A 20,471-nucleotide genomic window follows, 5' to 3' on the forward strand; every position below is an offset into this window, starting at 1 on the left:
CAGGAAGGCACTGCGTATAAAATCTTGGGCCCAGATTCGGATATTGTCACATTAGAAAATGCTAGCTCATAGAACACACGTCAGGAAACTGGTTTTCCCAGCAGGCTCATTTGAGCAGTGTTCTCCCCAGAACGCTAGCGACCACACAGCCAGGCTCATCCTCTCTCAGAAAGGCCAGTATTTCACTGCCACTAGGATAGGAGGCCTCTGAGAAAAAAAAATAACAAAGGCTGCGGGAGTCTGTGTGCTTCAGCTAACTCATACGTGGAGGGCATTTGGGGAAGATATTGAGGGAAAACAATACAGAGTTTCAAGAAATAAATGCAGACTGTCACAACTGTCGTGTGAGTGTCAGGACGGCAAGGACTCAATCAAAGAGAAGCTTTGCTGTCTGCTGCCCTGTGGAACGCTGCGGGCAGAGGTTCCTGGGTAAGAGGGTTTCCACTCCACATATGTATGGGAAGCACACAAGAAACTAATGTAAACGGCTTTCTTTATTTCCTAACTTCTCAGGGTCTTCTGTATGTTACTGTGCATTGTGAGTGAATGTCTCCCGGAAGGATGGAGCTTTTCCAGAATCACGCAGCCCCTCCCACCCCAACCTTTTTGCAAATAATTTTGTGCCGTTAACAAAAGTCAGGAAATGGAGAGGGGCCAGGGCAGCTGACTTTCCCCGTGAACTCAGGGCTGCACCTCGGGCAGATTGCATGTGGAGGGGATTGCAGGGTCCTCAGGGACGCTCTGAGCAGTCATGGGTAGAGCCCATTTCTTCTCTGGCCATCAGTAGTGGCTGGTCAGAGAATATGGCTGGGAATAGCAGGCAGGCGTGGATTTGACCTTGCTCCCATGGCAATGCTGCCTCCGCCCCTCTCTTCCTACTCCAAGCATCCGAGCGGCAGATTTAAGCACAAAGCCGGTCTTTGGGGGAGGTGGCACCGTTCGTATTTATGAATCAAGCAATCCTTCTGTCAGTCTCTCGAAGTATCCCTTCATTTGCTTGGGAGAACTAAGAATGAGATTCTGCCAACGATGTGCTGCTTGGGAGCTGGTCTCAAGTGGCAAAGGCAGTTTTTAATAGAATCATAGGTTAGGGAGCTGTTCTCAACCCTGTGCTGTCCTCAGGGTCTTTGCTTGGTCAGGGTCCCCCCTCTTACCATCTCTCGTTCCCTCCACCTCGCTGAGGCTTCTCGGTACAAGCTTGTCTGATCACGATGCTGTGATGTCCTTGGGAGCCCAGCTCTCTTGGATGGGAAGAGGAGAGGGGACCAGAGGTTCAGCCACCATCCCCCTCCTCCATCCTCGTTGGACCACAGTTCCACGGTGACCTCTTTTAAGTCTCTTTGGACCCCTGGGGAGAGGTGTTCAGGACATCACCTGGGCAAACACCAGAGCTGTCCTGAGAGTCCTATGTGACTTCAGCTAGACCAACAGGAGCACCTAGGGGAAGGGCCTCGGTGTGCCCCAGGCTTAGACCTGGACCCAGAGGGGCAGAACTGACTTCAACTTTTCAGTAAACAGGCAGTGGGCTTCTGGGAACACCTGCCTTCACAGTGTCTTGTGAATTATTTTTAAACCGATGCCCTGCCCCCCATCCCCACCGCAATCTTTGTTGATTATCACTGTTTGAATAGATGCTGATAATTTGATTCCCCATCTTACTGTGGCATTTAAGATCTGTCTTTCCCTTTTCGGTTTCCATGTACTGGAGTGACTGTGTCTCAATGCGGTTGGCAGTGACCTGTGTTTTTCGTGCATGTTTTTGTTTCAGAATAACTGGGAGATTAAACAGGAAGCTTTATGACACACTTGCTCGAAAATGACACAGGCGCCGAAAAACCAGGACTCAACCCCTGCAGCACCTCTACCTGCTGCCCACGGCCGAGTGCAGGGGAAGGGCTGGCCCTGGGACCTGACTCCATCTGCCTTGGACTCTAAGGGCCTCCACATTCCGTGATGATGTCTCTGCGATATTGTGGTTAGGGTCTAGTCTGGCCAGTCTCTGTGTGTCTTCATCCTTTTCCTTCATTAAAAGCATAACTAAAGAAAAATGGATTGTTTGCTTATTAGTTATGTTTAAATATTGATAGAAAGGTTACCAGATAATACTTGAGATTCGTTTCTCTAGGACCACAGGGCAACACTGCCATAACCACACAGATCATTATGCCAGCGTCTAGAAGAAGCGTGTTGAACTTGAATCACTTATTACTCAGACGTATATCTGGGTCACAGCCCAAAGGTCCCCAGCTCTGAGGGGTCTCTCTGACCACCTGTCCTGAGAGACCCGCCCCCCCCCCACAGTTATCCTGTTTTTTCACTTATTAATTAGCTGTCACCCTTCACCTGCCCCTCAGGTTTCAGCTCTATAAAGGCAGGTTCTAGTCTGTCTTATCCCTCAGTCTGTCCCCAGCACCTGACACTCCGCTCAGTGATGATGTGTTGACCGGATCCATTATCTTACTGCTTCTCAGAGCAACGATGTGAAGCTGAGCAGCCCAGTATCCTAACCACAGTTGGGTGGATGAGGAAGTTGCCAGTCCCTTTACTCTGCTGAGCTAAGGAGGTAAACAGAGTAGCCTCGGAGAGGACCCAGGCTTTCTGCCAGGTCACTGCCCAGCAGGAAAGTTTGATCGTGAGCTTTCTGCCCTCTGAATATTCAGATTCTCATCTGAAACCAAGCTTTGCATTGCTAATAAACATCCTTCAGTTACATTGTGTTTGCTTACGTTCCGGGAGATGACAGGTGACCATGTAGTAGAGGCATGTGTCCTCCGAGGAGTGTCTGGAGGACAGGGCTCTCATCCTTGCCTCGGATGAGTCACCAGACTTCTCTGGATGCTAATTTCCTTCGCAGAACACTAGGAAGACCAGATGAAACGATTCCCAAGATCCCACCCTGCTCTGAGATTCTTTTCTTCCACCTCTGCTGGTTCCATCTCTCTGGGTTCTAGAAGAGGAGGAAACAGGCAGAAAAGTATCACAGGGCAGCAGAGACAAAGACCCCGAGAGTGTCAGGAACCCAGCCCAGTCATGGGTTTGTGGACATGCCCTGTGGGTAGATGTTTGAAGTAATGGTTCTGAACCCAGGTCAGACATTAAAATTACCCACGAGTTTTAAAAAATCCAAATGCCCAGGCTCCACCAGGACTAATCACACCAGAATCTGGTTGATGGGAGGGCGGGGGACAGGCACAGACATCAGTGTTTTTTAAACCTCCCCAGGTAAGTCCATCGTTTAGCCAAGGTTGAGAACTGCTGGTCTAGGGTTTTATCGTCCACTATGGTAGCCACTGGCCACAGTATTTATTGAAAACTTAAAATGGGGCTGGTGTAACTGAGGCACTACATTTTGAAGTCCTTTTTATTTTAATTAATTTAGATGTAACTAGCCACCTGGGACTCATGGCCGCCATATTGGACATCTCAGATAATAGAACACGTATATTGTCACAGAAAGTTCTACCAGACAGCTCAGTCTAGGGCAACTCTTGACGCCTGTAACTGCCTAGTGAACTGACCCTGAAAGAAGTTTAAGGTAATTGTCCCTGTCTGTTACCTGACTAAGGCCTGCTCTCCCGTCTTGGGCCTGCCTTGTAGTTTTCACCTACCTTTCGAGCCAGAGCTTGTACAAGCAGCAAGAGTGGTGGGATTGAAAGGAATTTAAAATATTTGCAGAAGTCTAAGCCCCCCACTGAGGTCGTCTGGCGTTCACTCTGACCATTTTATCCGGTTGCATCTTTGAAGACCCAGCCCTGGAAGGGGAACTTTCTGCATGATTATTTAAGCAGGGGGAAGCAGGCCCTCCAGAAAGAGCTTTTGGAAAAGCAGCTCGCCAGAAGAGGGGTTTGGCGTTTGGGAGGTGTTGGGGTTTTGAGCTGGGCTCAGCTCGGCGGCTCGGCGAGCTCTACCAGCACGGGGTTAGGGCTGGAGAAACAAACAGAAGCCGGCGCTGAATCACTTTCTGCTTATCGCTTGCAGACTGTCAGATTTTTTTCTTCTTTTTTTGGAGGGAAAGCACCTTCCACCAAATAATAATACTATTTTGAATTTCAGAGCTTTCCCTTTTTCAAAGCGTTTTACCACCTTTGACTTATTTTGTCCTCACAACAAGGCTGTCCCATAAGCAGGAAAGGGATTTTTAGGGCTTGTCACAAACTCCCAAGAGCTTATTATTATGGAAAAGAATTTACGAGTGAAGGTGAAGACTCTGAAATGTTGTTTTGTCATGTCTGGCCACACTCAAGTAGTTGTGGCACGACTAGGATCAAATGTACCCCGATTTTGTGCTCCTACAGTGAGCTGTGGTTTGAAAGGAAACGTCGGACTTCACATGGGTTCTGTCTTGTTTCATCCCAGCTTTCCAACTCGTGTGAGTTGATTCTTTGAAACCATTTTTTTCTCAGAGGTTTGTGTGATTTGTAAATTTGATAAATATGCTTTCAGTGTCTCCGTCCAAGTAATCTTTTAATTCATTGATTTTTATATTGAAGTACAGTTGATTTACTATGTGGTGTTAATTTCTGCTGTGCAGCAAAGTGATTCAGATATGTATATATATATATGTATGTATATATACACACACATACACACACACATTCTTTTTTTATGTTCTTTTCCATTATGGTTTCTCACAGGATATTGAATATAGTTCCCTGTGCTATACAGTAGGACCTTCCTGTTTACCCATTCTGTCAAGTTATTTTTTAAATGGTGATAGGACTGGGCCCCGGGCCCCTTCATGGAAACATGTTTTCCTCCCTTCAATGGTTATAACTGGTGCAAAACTAGCTACAGAATGACACCGTCCCCTTGCAATCTTTAACCTTCTCTATGTGTGGAGCTGCAGAGAACCATTTCAAACCATACTTGCCACAGGGGAGAGAATACTGAATAGTCTGTCCAACTAAGACCTCCCAGGCGGCCAGCCTGGCCATCTCCAGCAGCTGAAGCGGGATTCAAGGTAGCAGGATTGACACCATGCCTTGAGTGGACCTCTTTGGGACGTCTGTCCTGCCAACTGTGAATTCTTCTGGTCACACCATCCTCTGGCCCATCTTTTGTATCTTATGTGCTTAGGATCCGATGAGAGGTTTTCAGATGCTTTACTGAAAGCAAGACACACTTTCTGGGGCATTCCCCTAATCGACTGTTCTGGTGAAGCTCGTCAAAACAGGAAATGAGGTTAGCATGGAATGACTTTCTCTTAGAGAACTCGTGTTGCCTCTTTAGAGACCACCACTTTCTTCCCAAACGCTTGTGAGCTTTGTCTCACACCTCTTCTGGGCTTGCCCGGAAATCGGAGTGAGTCTCTCTTCTGTAGTTTTTAGAACCCATTCTTTTAGGAAGTGGTGGGGATATTTGCTCGTCCCCAGTCTTCCAGACCCTCTCCTTTTCACTCCAGTATCTCTAAGATGTTTGCAAGTTACTCTGAAGTTAAATCTGCATGTATTTCAATCACAGCACAAACATGGTTGAGCTAAGCGTTCCATGTACTTGTCCGGATGGACATGGTCACACACAGGCTCCCCACCTGGGATTCAGGTGGCTTCCCCCTCATGCTGGTGGGTCCACGTGCTCCCTTTTCATCAGAGATGCCAGTAAGAGAAAATGAATCCGGTAGAGATGAAAACTTCGTGGGGTGAGGCCACATTCCTCCCCTGCTCCCCACGTGAGCCTCTGGCTCAGAAATGCACTGTGATTGAAACAGCGGGGCCCGGCTTCGCTCCTGTGAACCCCCACATTGGGTTCTGACTCCATTATCAAAAGCCATGAGGGTTTCATCGTTTTAGGCGAGCTGCAGCGTGCTTATGGAGGATGAGGCTTTCTGATAGATGGCTCTGTTTGAAATTTCTAGATTGACGTATCTTTTTGTTAAGACTGGAGTACTTTTGAGTCACGTTTGCTTTGATTCAGTGGCAGGGAGTCTACCTGGGGAACGTCTAGCCTTGACTCACAGGCGCCTGGGGAGCACCGATGTCTCCAGATGTGAGACTTGGATTCCCTTGTGAAGGTCTGCCTATGCGTGATGCTCTCACTTCTGTAACCCCGGGTCTGTCTCTCTTTTCCCATGATTAACCTGGATCTCAGAAGCCATCTGAGTCCCCATGGCTGGGAATGGGGCACAGCCCCTCCACACCCCATCCTTCAGCTGGGAGTCCCGGCCTCAATCTTCCCAGGTCTCCAGGTACTGCGTTTTCAGTAATGACTGGCTCAGTAGATGGATTGATAGAGGTGCACCTTGAGAATCATCCCAGCTCTATGGTGATTCACAACATTATTTCCAGTCCTCATAACCGGCCGCAGAGGTGGGATTATTATCCTTTCATTTCAGCTAAGAAAACCGAGTTTCCCTTTGTTTCAAAGCACAAAACTAGGAATGTGATGGTTCATCTTGGTTGAAATCCAGAGCAATCTGGCCTCGCTCATCTCTCTCACGGCGCCTCTCTGTATTACATTTTATAAATATGTACAACAAGCAAATGCCATTTTTTCCTTACGAAGGACTGTGCATGGTAAGTACCAGTTGGAAGGAAGATCCTAGAGCATCATGGAAAATGGGGCGATTGGAAATCAAATGATCCGTGTGAGGTCCTCGTCCCCTTCTTGCTGCGGCAGCCCTGCAAGAGGGTGGCAGCCCGCGAGCATCTTCTGGGGTAACTCAGTGACCATGGTGGCCCTGCCTCTTGCCAGCCTTGGGTGAGGATCCTCAGTCACAAAAGGTTCAGGATGTGGACACACCTGTTCTCTGAAAAGTGCCTAATTCTCAAAGTGTGGTGGGAGGGTGGGTGAAACAGGCAGAGGCCCCACCCTGGCCCCTTGGCACCAGTATCTGCTTTTCAACAAGATCCCAGGGGACCGGAGAGCACAGCTGTTTGCTCTGCTCTCTGGGCCCCTTGAGGTCAGAACTCTGTGGTCACACCTTTCACCTCCAAAGCCCAACATATGCCTGCCTGACGTAGGTGCTGAAGAAAGGCTGGTAAAGTGAATTTGGTCTTTATTCTTCTGAGGCGCTCGTGGGGTGGGTGAGGAAATCAGTTAGACAGAGGCTCCTGGGGCCCCAGGCAGGCCCCCAGCCCTCAGCTAACGGCGGGGCCATTCAAGAATCAATGAGATGGAGAAGGGGTCCAGGATAAGGAACCATGAAACGAGTGCCGCCGGTGGAAGTGGTCCTCGCTGCCATTTGAGAAGGAAAAGCAAAAAATGAGAGAAATCTATCATCCAAAACTACTAGCGTCCTGTCTCCAGCTCCTACCAGTTCTGATTCCATTATTTTTTTCATCTTTGGAACCTCTAGAGACAGCACAACACGACAGTCCCTTTAGGGGAGGAAACCATTTACCGTATTTGCCCAGGACGATCCCATCCATGCCAGTTAGACATCAATTAGTGCCTGTTAATTCCTTTCCGCTCTGCTTTTCACTCTCAAACATGTCCTGGTTCGGACAATAAAATAGTGGATGCTCTATCTTTAGGTCACCTTATATCTGCTTTTGAATTTTCCCAAGAAGTTGCTTTATAAACACTAATGCCTGCACACAACTGTCACCCCTTCCAGAAGGAAAGGGGTTTGGCAGCGTATCCACGGTTTTGGCAGGGCTGCCCTAGAATTAGCAGAGCCAAAAACGGGGGAGTGAGAATGAGTGCGTGCATGTACACCTGTGTGTGTGTGTCGGGGGGTGGTCATGTGAGTATTGTGGGGTGCACGTGTGGTATGTGTGGGTGGTGTGCGTGTCTGTGGTGCGAGTGTGTGTGTGTTCATACGCGCTTGTGTGTGTGGTGTGTGTGATGTGGTGTGGTGTGTGGGTAGACATGAGCTGGGTGCCTGTGGCACGTGCGTGTGGAGCGGGTGTGTGATGTGGGCGTGGTGCGTGGATGGGCGGGTGTGGGCACCGCTGTGTGTGCTCTGTGTGGTGTGTACGTGTGCACGTGCGTAAGCCTGGACGTGGGGATGGCACGTGTGTGGCTCACGTGTGTGCGCTCAGTGTGTGTGTGTGGCCTGTGTGCTCCGTGCGTGGCTGAGCATGGGTGTCTGTGGGGCGTGAGCACCCGTGTTCCTGCGTGTGTGGCGGGTGTCTTTGCAGGGCGCACAGGTGGAGTGGGCGTGGAGGCCTGGGTGTGTGTGTGTGATGTGTTTGTGCCTTTGACTATCTGTGATCTGTGTGTGCATGTGCGTGTTGCGGTGTGTGTGTGTGTCCACGGTATGTGCAGGTGGCGGGTGGGTGTGTCTGTGTGTGGAAATGGGTAGGTGTGGGGGGTGATTTTGAGCCCTTGGGGGTCGTTGGCAGTCTCCCTTCAGACCCACCTGACACCGCGGAAAGGGAGGCCTCTTCCCACCACCACCCCCGCCCCATCACTTTGGGGAAGCCACTCTGAGAGGTGACGTGGATGGAAGGTATGGGGACACCTTCTGGGCCTGGTGAGCCCAGGCCCTGAGCCACCTGCACCCGGAGCCCTCGAGGGTGGGCCCGGGCCATGTTGCTCACGCCCAGCTGGCGACTGGCACACAGTAGGGCCTCAAGAAGGATGTGCTCAGGGCAGAATCACTCTGGAAGCCACTTCCCTCTGCCCTGCTCACTGACTTGGGGCACTCGAGGAGTGCTCCTTACTCCACATTTCATGTCCAGTGTCCGTGCGTGAGGAGAGAGAACCTTCTCGCTTCAGCTCGGCGTCCCCAGCTGGCACCCCGATACTGCATCCTCCTGGACCGACTGCAGAGGCCTCCAAGCGCAGCCAGGCAGGGCCCTTCTCTTGGTCAAGGCCAGGTTTCCACAGTGATCAGCACAGTGGCTAGATGCTGACCACGGGCGAGGACGGCTGGCCTGGCCCATGGCCGGCATGTTCCTCTGCCCAGCCCTCACCTGCTGTCCCCTCTGGAAGAGCATTGCTCACGTTAGCTGAGGGCCACCTGACGTTCCCTGACCTGTCTCTTCCCGAGGCAAGAATGACCCCGGAAAGTACTTCTGAAGGCATGGTCAGTGCCGGGGCCCTTCCTCTAGAGTTGGAGAAATGGAGATGCCGTAAATGCCAGAACTCGATCCGTCGGGCCCCAGGTCTGGTCTGCAGGGTCTCTGGTCTGCATGTTTGATCTCTTGGAATCTCGGTTTCCAAAATCAGCAACTAGGGAGGATAACGCTTCCCACGCCGACCTAGGAGGGTATTTGCAACGACATATGAAAGCACTTAGCCTAACGCCAGGCGCAGAGTACAGAGTCAATAAATGGTGACCATCATCCTATTATTTTAACGCATAAAAATTGAGGTTTAAAAAATAATAAATGTATCAGGAAGTGCTAGAAATATATCATCAGCAAAAATACTCAGATGGGGTCCTAATGACCTAAGATGTAAAATCATAGCAAAAGGAAGAAAAGATCTAGAAAGCAAAGGAAGCAGAGACAGCAGTCTCAGGAAAAGAAAAAAAAAAGGGGATAGAGAGCGAGCGAGCCAGAGCAGTGCAGGGCCAGCCAGCCAGAGCGCGGTTTCCTCTGCCGTGACAGTGTGACAAGGGCCCGATCCTGCATCTGCAGAGCCAGACATGGTAGAGGGACATCGATTTGCTTTAATGTAAATGTTTTGATGTCTTTCTTTTTCCTGAACTTTTAACCTTGCTGGTAAACAGGGTTCATACAGTAAATGAATTGTTTTTCTGAGAACTGCCTTTTGAGGAAATAGGAAGAAAAAAAGGATTTTTATGAGCTAATTGTCAGTCTTGAGCATGATTAAAAGCTTCATTTTTCTGCTTCTTAACTCTGCCTTCAGGAGACGCTTGGCCACCGAAAATTGATGGAAAACACTTTAAAATGTATAAACACACCAATTCAAAAAATAGCAAACCTCACACAATAAAGGGAGAAAAGTCATTCTGTAGAAGTTTCTGAGACAAGAAAAACAACCAATCCAAACTCCAGTTTGTTGTTTATAATTAGAAACTCCCCGAACTTCATTTCCCTGGAGATTCAGGCCCTGGCTCACCGTCTTGGTCCATTTCCAGCCCTTGTAACTTCTGAGATGTTAATGGAAGTCAAGAGGGCATCTGAAGTCCTGGCAGCAAAGGCTAAAGCCTTAATATACACATGTAATAGCCTTTCTTTCTCCAGGCAGGTGGCTCACAGCCATCACTGTCTACTAACACTGTCCCCGTGGGTGGATTGTGCAAGAGTATTTTGTGATAAAGGAGAACCAGGACAGGGAACTAACCAGAACAAGGAAGATCTAGGTTGTAGCATGAGCTTTTCACTTGAAACTGTCATTTAACCTCTACCCTGTAATTTTCTTAACTGTTAAGTGAAGATAGGACCTTTGGGCTCTGAAGCCTCAGGGAGATGTGGTCAAAACACCAGATCTGTAACTTGCTTTGAAATAGTTGGAAGGAAAGAGAAACTCTCTCCATATCAAGTTGTGATGGAGTTGCGTCAGCCTCGTAGTGGATGACGGCAAGTCCTTGAATGTTCCTAAGACCCGACAGCAACCCCAGCCTCCGAAAACTCTTCCTCTCCTGACTTTTATACCTCCAACTGTTGTGTCTCTCAGGTGAAGGCTGGCAGAGCCTACCCTTCAAGTCATGCCCCCATTGGAAGGGAAGCCAAGGAAACTGACGATGTTTCAAGTCTCCTAAGATATAGGGCAGGGTTGAAAGCACTTCTAAGAGAGTTTCTTGCTGCCCTCTTAGAAGAAGGAGGAAGAAGCAGAGGAGAAGGGGGCAGAGAAGATGAAACAAAGTGCCAAAACCTTAAAAATTTATTTATTTATTTATGTATTTATGTGTTTGTTTATTTGTATTGCGGTCTAGTTGATGTACAATATTATATGAGTTTCAGGTGTACACACAGTGATTCACAGTTTTTAAAGTTATATTACATTTATAGTTATTGTAAAATACTGGCTACATTCCCCGTGTTGTACAATATGTCCTTGTAGCTTATTTATTTTATACATAGTAGTTTGTACCTCTTAATCCCCTACCCCTATCTTACCACTTTCCCCTTCCCTCTCCCCACTGGCAACCACTAGTTTTGTTCTCTATATCTGTGAGTCTGTTTCTTTTTTGTTATAGTCACCAGTTCGTTGTATTTTTTAGATTCCAAAAATAAGTGATATCATACAGTATTTGTCTTTCTCTGTCTGACTAATTTCACTAAGCATAATACCCTCTAGGTCCATACATGTTATCGTAAATGGCTGAGTAGTATTCCATTGTGTATATATATATATATATATATATATATATATATATATATATATAAACACTTCTTTATCCATTCATCTCTTGATGGACACTTAGGTTGTTTCCATATCTTGGCTATTGAAAATAGTGCTGCTATGAATGTTGGGGCCCATGTGCCTTTCTGAATTATTGTTTTTGGCTTTGTCAGACATATACCTAGGAGTGGAATTGCTGGGTCATATGGCCGTTCTATTTTTAGTTTTTTGAGAAACTCCATGCTGTTTTCTGCAGTGGCTGCACCAACTTATATTCCCACCAATTTTAAAGACGTGATTGAAGCAAACCACAAAATGTATTGAGAGAGGCAGCTCACGGGAAGTCAATTCCTAAGGCTCTGGGTTCCCATCGTTCTCCCCTCCTTTCTTTCAGAATAAATTAAAGAATGGGCTAAAATCCAGGTTGTGTGTATGATATTTTTATCTGATGGATGACCTCATACTCCTAATCAGTGCTTATCTGTGTTGTAAAGCACCCCTTTCCTGTTCTCCAGGCGCCTCACTTCTGTAAATGTTATGAACATACACACATATGAGTCTACTCTGCAGAAAAGCCTAAGGAGGTCTTTGGTCCCCCGCAATTCATCTGAAGGTTTAGTTCTGGAAGGCCTGAGCTTGCATTACCAGCAAACTGTTCCACACACTGCAATAGCTCTGTAAATCACCACTCTCCCAAATCAAACAAGGGGAGATGTCAGTAAATACTACAGAATGGAAACTTCTCCTTCATTTTCTGACCTTTCTAGTTGACAAGGGTATCAGTCAGTGCAACGTTTGCTGGGACTGGTGAGTCTGAATATTCACTTGTAAGGCTTTACTTGTAAATAAAATATTTTTGAGAAATTCAGTTGCCTGCAGTTCATACTTTTTTTCCTCTTGATTCATTTCAAACTATTTTTCTTTAAAACATTTTATTTATTAAATTATAGTTGATTTACGATAGTTGATGTTGTGCTGATTTCAGATGCACAGCCTCAGATTCTTTTCCATCATAGGTTATTACAAGATACTGAATATAATTCCATGTGCTATACAGCAAGTCCTTGTTTATGTATTTTATACATACTGGAGTGTATTAATCTATTTATCTATCTATTAATCCCATACTCCTAATTTATTCCTCCCCCTCCCCTTTCCCCTTTGGTAACCATAAGTTTGTTTTCTATGTCCGTGAGTCTGTTTTGGTTTTGTAAATCTGTTGATTTGCATTGTTGATTTGCATTGCAAATGCAATATTTGCATTTGCAATATTGAAATTGGAAAAATTGTGTGCTGTTTTAGGATGCACTTGTAATCTTGAAAAAGTCATTTAGTTGTGGTGGTGCTTGCTGTCCCTGCTCTGGTTGGGTGCTTGATTCTAGTATCTACGGGGCTCTTCCTCCCTGGGTTCCTAGTAATGACTAGGCTGCTGGCTGTCCAGCCAGATGATGAAATAGGAGTTTTAAAGGCAAAGACTGCATGGGTAGTATTACTAAATATAGCTCCTGCGTATGTGCACGTGTGTGTTTCTATCTCGAAAGTGCTTTGCAAAGTTACATAAATACTTGTATGGAAGTTGTGGTGTGCCCCGAGAAAAGTATATTTGAAAGTATTCCTTCCACTGGTAAACAAATCTTCCCCAACAATTCATCCTCCCCACTGCTAGTCACGTTTGAATCTCCTTCAGCTCTCCTCTCCTGAACCCCTGTTAGGAAAAGGGCTCCCCGAATGTGGCAAATACTCCCTGTTTCTTATATTGAGTTCAAACAGGAAAATTCTAGTGTTTACTGGAAAAAAAGAAAAAGAAAAAAACAGTGCCTACTTTATATCTGTTGCACCACACTGGCTTAAATGACAAAACAAATAAACACAAGTACTGGAAAGCTGGGCCTCTCATAAAGAAAAGGTTGTGAAATTACAGGGTTCAAATTAGGCAAAACTTTCAAATCCTCTAAGAGTAACATGTTGGGGTGTCATTTAGATCCCCCCCTCCCAGTGCCTGTAAAAATAGATTTTTAGCTTGATTTATGGCAGTGTTTGTACGATCTCCTCTGATTCCTCCTTAAATTCAAGGAGAAATACATCTTTCCATCAAATTGAGACATGAAAATAATGTTTATTGAAAACCTTTGAGCATATTGGTTTTAAAAAAAAGCACTTCCATACACTCATCCATGGCCCATTCCTCCCCATTTTAAGATGGAGAAATGAAGACTCAGAGTGGGCAAACGAATTGCCCCAAATGACCCCGTGAGGAAGCGGCAAGGCTGGTACTCGGAGTGGGTTTATTTAACCAAACTGTTTAAAATGTGGACTTAGTTTGTGAAACAACCTCACGTGGTTGGTATTATTGTCCTCAGTTTATCACCCATCACCAGGCCCAAGGCGAAGTCATACAACTAAAGACCAGCAGGACCAGAGCAGGGGAGACAAACGCTCCTGAGCGCTTTAGGGTTTGCGCATTTCCTCTCCTCCGGGTCCAAGTGCAGGATGGACGCGAGTAAGGAACCTACTTCCAGAAAGGGGCTCCCCTCTGAGAGTCGATGCCTTTCCCTCACTCTGTAGGTCCAGAAGGCTTGTTCTGCCTAGACTGACACAGAAACACGCGACTCTCCTTTTTTCTGTGTCTCATCACAGAAAGGAGGTAGGAAAACTTGGGAAACGGGAGACCTCCCTTTTCTGGAGTCACCAGCAATCAGCTCCAAGAACCTGAAAACAAACCCTCGGCAGGGAGCGGGGAGGCCTCTGTCGGGGATTCTCCAAGTCTCCGGCGCGGTGGCACGGCGGCCAGATGCTCCTGATTCATCGGGCCTGTGTGGATAGCACCCAATAGGGCATCTCGGGCAAAGCAATGCGGTCCTTCAGTCCCGCATTAAACCCTCGTCCCGCTGACAGCTCCTGCAGCTTAGCGCTGAACAGTCGGTGAAGGTCAGATACAGGATCTGTTCTTCTCGCCCATGAAGACATTTTTAAAAAGGCTCTGCACACCCACCCCCAAGTCAGGACCTTGATCACTGGGGACTGACAATGTACTGTGAGGAGAGGGAGGGAAAATCCTTTCCCTGAACGTTCCCATCCATCGTTGAGTAAACATCATAAATCTATGGCAGAAACAGGCTGCCTGTACTCCAGTTAGCTCCTGCTACAATTGTAGCTTCCAGGCTTGATGCCCTAAACGTGAATAACGTCATAGCCCAGCACAGGTCTGATTAAGGAGGTGACTTTGCCAACCTCAGGGTCAGAGAGGGGCTCCCCGCTCCCTTCCTTTATTCCCTGTGGCTTAGTAACCACTTCAGCAAATCTCCCCATTAAATATACAACGCAAGTGAGTGCAATAGAAGCTAAAGGATGCGGCGGGTAAACGCCAGCGTCTCTCCTGGCAGACCTTGCTGGGTGACAGAGAGCATCCCTGCTCCGTTTGCCCTCCGGAATCCTAAATGTCCCCCATCACGAATGCCAGGATAAAAGTGGCTCACACCTTGCTTCCGCCCACTGGGCTTCAGTCTGTGGGTTACACTTCCAGGACCATCTGCTTCCCAGGCGGTCACGTGGTCTATCCATGGAGTAGCTGGATGTTCCCTAGGTACGTGTGACGTGATTGATGCCCACACACGGCATCTGAGAACGGGGCTGAGGGTCACACCCAGGAGGTGACTCGAATTATTAGCACCTCACATCCAATCAGGAAAGAGCGGGGCTTTTTGTCTTGCCCAGATGGTACCAGCCCCTCAAATATGATTATGGGGCCCTTGAATAATTCCTGGATGGAAGCCATATTTGTTGAGCTCTTAATGCATGTTGGGCACACTTAATAAGAAATGCTGAGTCCTCTGCGAGGTGGCAGAGGGTCTCTGCACATGTGACCTTATTCACTGACCATAACAATCCTGTCCAGGTGATGAATTATCTCCGTGTTTTTCACCTGAGATCAAGCTGAGGCTTATTATGGGGTGACAATAATGGAGCTGGAATTTGAGCCCCACTCTGACTCCAGATTCAACATTCTTAAGCAGTAAAATTTTCCTCCCTCCCCATCCCTGTTTCTATTCTCATCCTCCTAACACACACACACACCCTTGCGTGGGCCAGTAATACCAACAACTTACCACAGCACAACTGTATTGGGCCAAATTATAGGGATTTAGAGTCTAAATTTTCCATGATATTGAGGCTTTATAGAGTCAATATTTCAGGTAAGTTTGTATTTATTTATTTATTTATGGCTGCGCTGGGTCTTCGTTGCTGTGCGCGGGCTTTCTCTAGCTGCGGCGAGCGGGGGCTACTCTTCGTTGTGGTGTGCGGGTTTCTCATTGTCGTGGCTTCTCTTGTTGCGGAGCACGGGCTCTAGGGGCACGGGCTTCAGTAGTCATGGCACGTGGGCTCAGTAGTTGTGCCTTGCGGGCTCTAGAGCACAGGCTCAGTAGTTGTGGCACAGGGGCTTCATTGCTCTGCGGCATGTGAGAATTTTCCAGACCAGGGCTCGAACCCCTGTCCCCTGCATTGGCAGGTGGATTCTTAACCACTGAGCCACCGGGGAAGCCCTTCAGGTAAGTTTTGATTTTCTCTTAAACCAGGGTTCAGCGAAATTTTTCTCCAAAGGCCAAATAGTAAAGGTTTTAGGCTTTTTGAGTCTCTGTCATGACGATTCAACTCTACCACTGTAGCACAAAAACAGTAAGAGGCAATATGGAAAGGAATGGGAGTGGCTGTGTTTCAATAAAACTTTATTTACCACGACAGGCAGTGGGCCAGATTTGGAAAAGAATGGGAGTGGCTGTGTTTCAATAAAACTTTATTTACCAAGACAGGCAGTGGGCCAGATTTGGCCCAGGGGCCACAGGTTGAGACCCTATAGTTTGAAACTCAAGCCATCATTAAAACACCCTAGGGTTTTAGACACTGGGTCTGTCTAACCTATCAGAAGCAAGGCTGGGAGCCAGGGCCCTCGCAGTAAGGGGCAGAAGTTGACAACTGTTTAAGAAGCACTGCGGCCAACATTGCTACTATCCCCAGATAGCCAGACCAGCAGGTCTCAACATGTGTTCCACAGACAGATAGCAACAAGCATTTTGCCAGAAAAGAGTTCTTTGAACTAGTAAGTTCTGGAAACATTGTGCTAGAGAATTAAACTGTTTCCATTACTGCAAGACTTCTCAGGGCCTTTAATGTGCTAATAATCCTATTAATCTCCAGGAAGGGAAAGCAGTTCTAGTCTCCCCTTCTGGCCTGAACTCGTGCACAGTCCTTTGTGTGCAGAGCATGATGTCTGCACTCTGGGAAGACTGTTCTAGACCCAGGTCCTAAAGTTTTTCATACTGTCTTACTTTTCTACCTCTTGTCCCACCTGTTCCCACTTGAGGGTACCCACCTCAGTTGCTACCATGCACACAATAGCCCACTTCATCCTCAGAGCAACACTGCGGTCTGGTCAGGGACTTTGGACACTGTGTCTCCCATGACCCAGTGTGGATGAGCTCAGAGTGGAGGGTGTGAGAAGGACAGGGTTGGCGTGGAGGCTGGCACATCTCTTTCCCCTGTTTCTACAACCTGCTGCTTGAAGGTCTGGTATTTATGATCTGCTAGAATGTTCCAGAACCTCAAGAGTCTCCTGTGCTCCTGGTTTGAGAGACTAGGTGGCAAATCTCCATAAGAACACAGACTCAGAGCTTCATGAAGCCTGACACAGGAACAGTTGGCTTTAGTCAGGAAGTGTAGGGACTCTAATGGGAGCACGGATACCGGACATTTATGCCCGGAAGGTCATCACCTCCTGAGACCTCAGTGAGAAGGCAGGACTTGAGGTCAGGAGTCGCTGCTGTTGTGGAGAAACCATCCAGGGAGGGTAGTTTGGGGCAAGACTCAGCTCTGAGGAGCTTTCGGTGCACCATCTCTACAATAGAAATGCTGATGCCTGCAAGCCTGGGCTGGGAGCATGGGGGCTGGTGGGGAGGTGTGTGAGACAGCTTTGCGATGAAGGCTGAGTGATTGTTTGGAGGAAGCGTCTGGGAGCAATTCAGACCTTTCTGGGTCCTTCTGAGGAGCTAGGCATTGTGGCGAAGCTTGGGATTTGACTTACAGGACAAGCCTCTTTAAGCACATGCTTTAGCCGCCGGCTTTGAGTCCACTCTTGAAAACTAAGCAGTAAATAATGAGAGGCCTAAAAAACTCTGTCCAGTCGGAAAAGACCTCCAGCATATGGAACGCAGCGGCTGATGGGCGGAGGGCCTCTGCCCCTCCACGGGGCAGTGGTCAAGGGGTTCCTGAGCCTTATTTATCATGTGTAGTATTTTACGAGGAGGCTGTGAATTATTTCTGTAATTGAAAGTTGGTTTTTAAAAAAGACAAAGGGAATCAGGAAAAAAGATGTGATTTTAGGCGCAGACTCATTTCCATCTCAAAACGATGGGCGAGTCCTGTGAAAATGTCCTTAGATTTGTTGATCTGCTGTTATCACCCCGTTTTGTTTTTCTCTCTCTCTCTCTCTTTTTTCCATTTGTGTGGCCACCTGACTTTCCTAGTGGTGATTACTAAGAAAAGTCCTAAACTGAATCAAAACAACAATGACAAAAGCAAAAACAAAGCCCCAAGTCACCCGCAGCCCAACTCAGACCCTTTTGGCCAGCGTGGGTTTTCCACAGGCCGTCTTTGTGTTTCAAATGCACCTGTTTCCTTTTTTCTTTCTTATTTCCCCGAGAACCACTGAGAAGCCCTCCCTCTTTCCCAGGGGCCCAAAAGGACCTCCCTGTGGTGGGACCCACACGGGCCTTGGGGCCATGCATTTCTGGCAGAGCTGGGGAGCCCCATCCTGCTTCCCCCCACCTCCCCACCCCAGGATGAAGGGCCTTCCCAGCTGAAGCTCGCCCTCCACCCAGGCAGGTGCCTGCTCCTAGAGCCAGGTTTCAGGGAAAGCCTTCTGTGGCTCTCTCCCTCATCCTCGGTCTTTCAGAGGAGACTTTTTTTCTTTTTTTGGCCACAACGCGGCAGCTTGCGGAGTCTTAGTTCCTCCAACAGGGATGGAACCCGTGCCCCCTGCAGCGGAAGCGTGGAGTCCTAACCACTGGACCGCCAGGGAATTCCCTCAGATGAGACATTTTATGGGCAAAGGGACCCCCTTCTTATGAGGAATCAGTCCACAGGGAGACACTACCCCTATCAGTGGGGCCCTTGTATCTCCTGCCTAGAAAGTACAATCCCCTGTTTCCTCCTGGGTTGTGAGAACTGGGTTCTAATCCTTCCATTTCCATAGTCTCACCTCCCCGGCATCTCCATTTTACAAATGAGAGCTTCCAGGCCTCTCTCTGACCCAGGCAGGCAAGGTGAACGTGGCCTCCCCTCACCACAGTGAGCCCGGAGGAAGAGCGTGCAGATTATGAGCCAGACAGGCATGAGTTCAAATCCCAGCCCTGACCCTGACTAGCTGTGTGATCCAAGGCCACTCACCCAACCTCTCTGAGCCTCAGTTTCCTCATTTCTAAAACGCGGACAAGACTAAACCCTGCCCCGTGGGGTTGTTGCAGGGGAGAAGTGACGCAGTGCCTGTGCAGGGCCCGGCGCTCGTGCCCAGAGGAGGGGTTTCCGAGCGGGGCCTGACAGCTCACCAGCAAAGGCTGCGGCCCGTCCATCCCGGGGAGGCCGTGACAGATCAGCGGGAAGCTCAGCAAGCCACTTGAAAGGGACCTTGACTCATTTTGTGGTAACTGAATGTGCCGTTCAGGAAGTGCTTCGCGAGAGCGAACTGGGCTCCAGCCGCCCCCTCGTACCCCTGCCCTCTGCTCCGAACCTTCGGTGGGAGGATGCCGCTCCCAGCAGCGTTCCCGGCCTGAGCTGGTGCGCATGCGCATGGACCGCAGGGCCCGCGCATGCGCACTGCCAGCCCACTGAAGGCTCGCAGGGGTGGGGTCCGTGGCTGGAGGACAGCCCGCCCGACCACTTGGGTCCACCCCTGAGGCCAGGCGCTCCGCTTTCTGAGCCTCTTGTAACTGGCGCTCCTACGTGTCAGCCCAGCGCCCAGCACTGGACATTTAATAGTCACAAGCAGCTCCCCTGGAAAGTACTAAACTTCTCACCATTTAAGGATGGGGAAACTGAGGCACGCAGAGGTTATGAAATGCGCAGGCACATGGAGGATGATGTGTCTGGAGCTGGGATTTGAACCCGGGGAGTTGGACTGCAGGGGCTGCCTCTTAACCTAGCCGCTGGCGTCGAGAGCCTGGCACACGGTAGGTCTCAGTGGTTCCTAATAGGAGTGGAGATGGGGCCACTGCACGTGATGTTGTGAGTATGGCGGGAAAGAGGGTGTAGGGTGACCTCAACCCCTGCTGCTGTTTCCTGGTGGGTGGGGAAGGGGCTGTGAATGTGGAGGAAACTCAGGGCATGTGGCAGCGTCCCCTCTGGCTCCTGGTGGGCTGCCCCCCAAGCCTCTGGTATCAGCTGCCCTGGGAGTTGGCATGGTCATGTCCACTGCACCCTCTTAGACCCTCCAGAAGCCTGGGTTTCCCACTGAACACCCCAAGGACACCGGCAGCAGGTGCCCAAGTAGCAGGTACTGAGGCCATTGGAGAACCATGGGGTGACCTGCTGGGAGGCTGGTGCCACTGGGGACCAGAGACTGGATGAGGTGGGGAACCTCTGAGAGGAAGAGGCTGCCTGGCCGTTAGCCCTGATCCGTCCACCCCCATCTGCCATCCCCAGGCTGGCCACGTGGGGTTTCCAGGGAGAAGGAAGTGGGGGAGTGAAGTGACGTGGGAAGGTGGGTGGCACAGAATTGCAGGGCTGGCCCCCAGGCCCCGAGAAGAGCAGATCCTCCTCTGTCCCCTGCCTCAGAGGCCTTGGGGAGCAAGAACTTTGTACATTGAGCTGCACCCCTGCTGGGAAGTCAGGGCCTGTCCTAGTTCCTCATTCAAGGCACACACGCTTATCCCCAAGGCAGTTAAAAACCCCGAGTTGCCCAACTTGGTCCAGGGAAGCCTGGCCCATCATCCCACACCCCCTTACAGCCCGAGCCCTGGCTGCTAGGCCTGGTCTGTCTGGCCTCCAAGGCCAGACAGTGACCTGCATCCTGGAGTCCACGTGTCGAGGAGGAAGCTGCCATTCTGACGGCCCAGAAACATCTGTTCCCCATTCGTCATTGTCGAGCTCTGATGTCTTTGGGGGCTAAGTCTGAAGGACAGTTTTTACTGTTGTAACCAAAAAAGCAAAAGGAAACAAACAATTACAGGCCTCCTTTATTTCAGAACTTTTGTGTGTGTGTCAGTAGAAAGCCATTCCAGTAA

The 20,471-nt window shown here is 48.9% G+C and overlaps 1 long non-coding RNA gene across 1 annotated transcript in view; it reads left to right on the forward strand.

Annotated features, from left to right (window-relative positions):
• LOC309970065 overlaps positions 1-2,013 on the forward strand; it is a 56,351-nt gene extending 54,338 nt beyond the window's left edge. The window contains exon 3 of the long non-coding RNA XR_014326666.1: positions 1,769-2,013. This is a non-coding gene — a long non-coding RNA (uncharacterized lncRNA). The remainder of the gene's footprint in view (positions 1-1,768) is intronic.
• Positions 2,014-20,471: the final 18,458 nt, after the last annotated feature.

Source organism: Leucopleurus acutus (genome assembly GCF_964270905.1).
Source record: "Leucopleurus acutus genome assembly, chromosome: 12".
Lineage (NCBI taxonomy): Eukaryota > Metazoa > Chordata > Mammalia > Artiodactyla > Delphinidae > Leucopleurus > Leucopleurus acutus.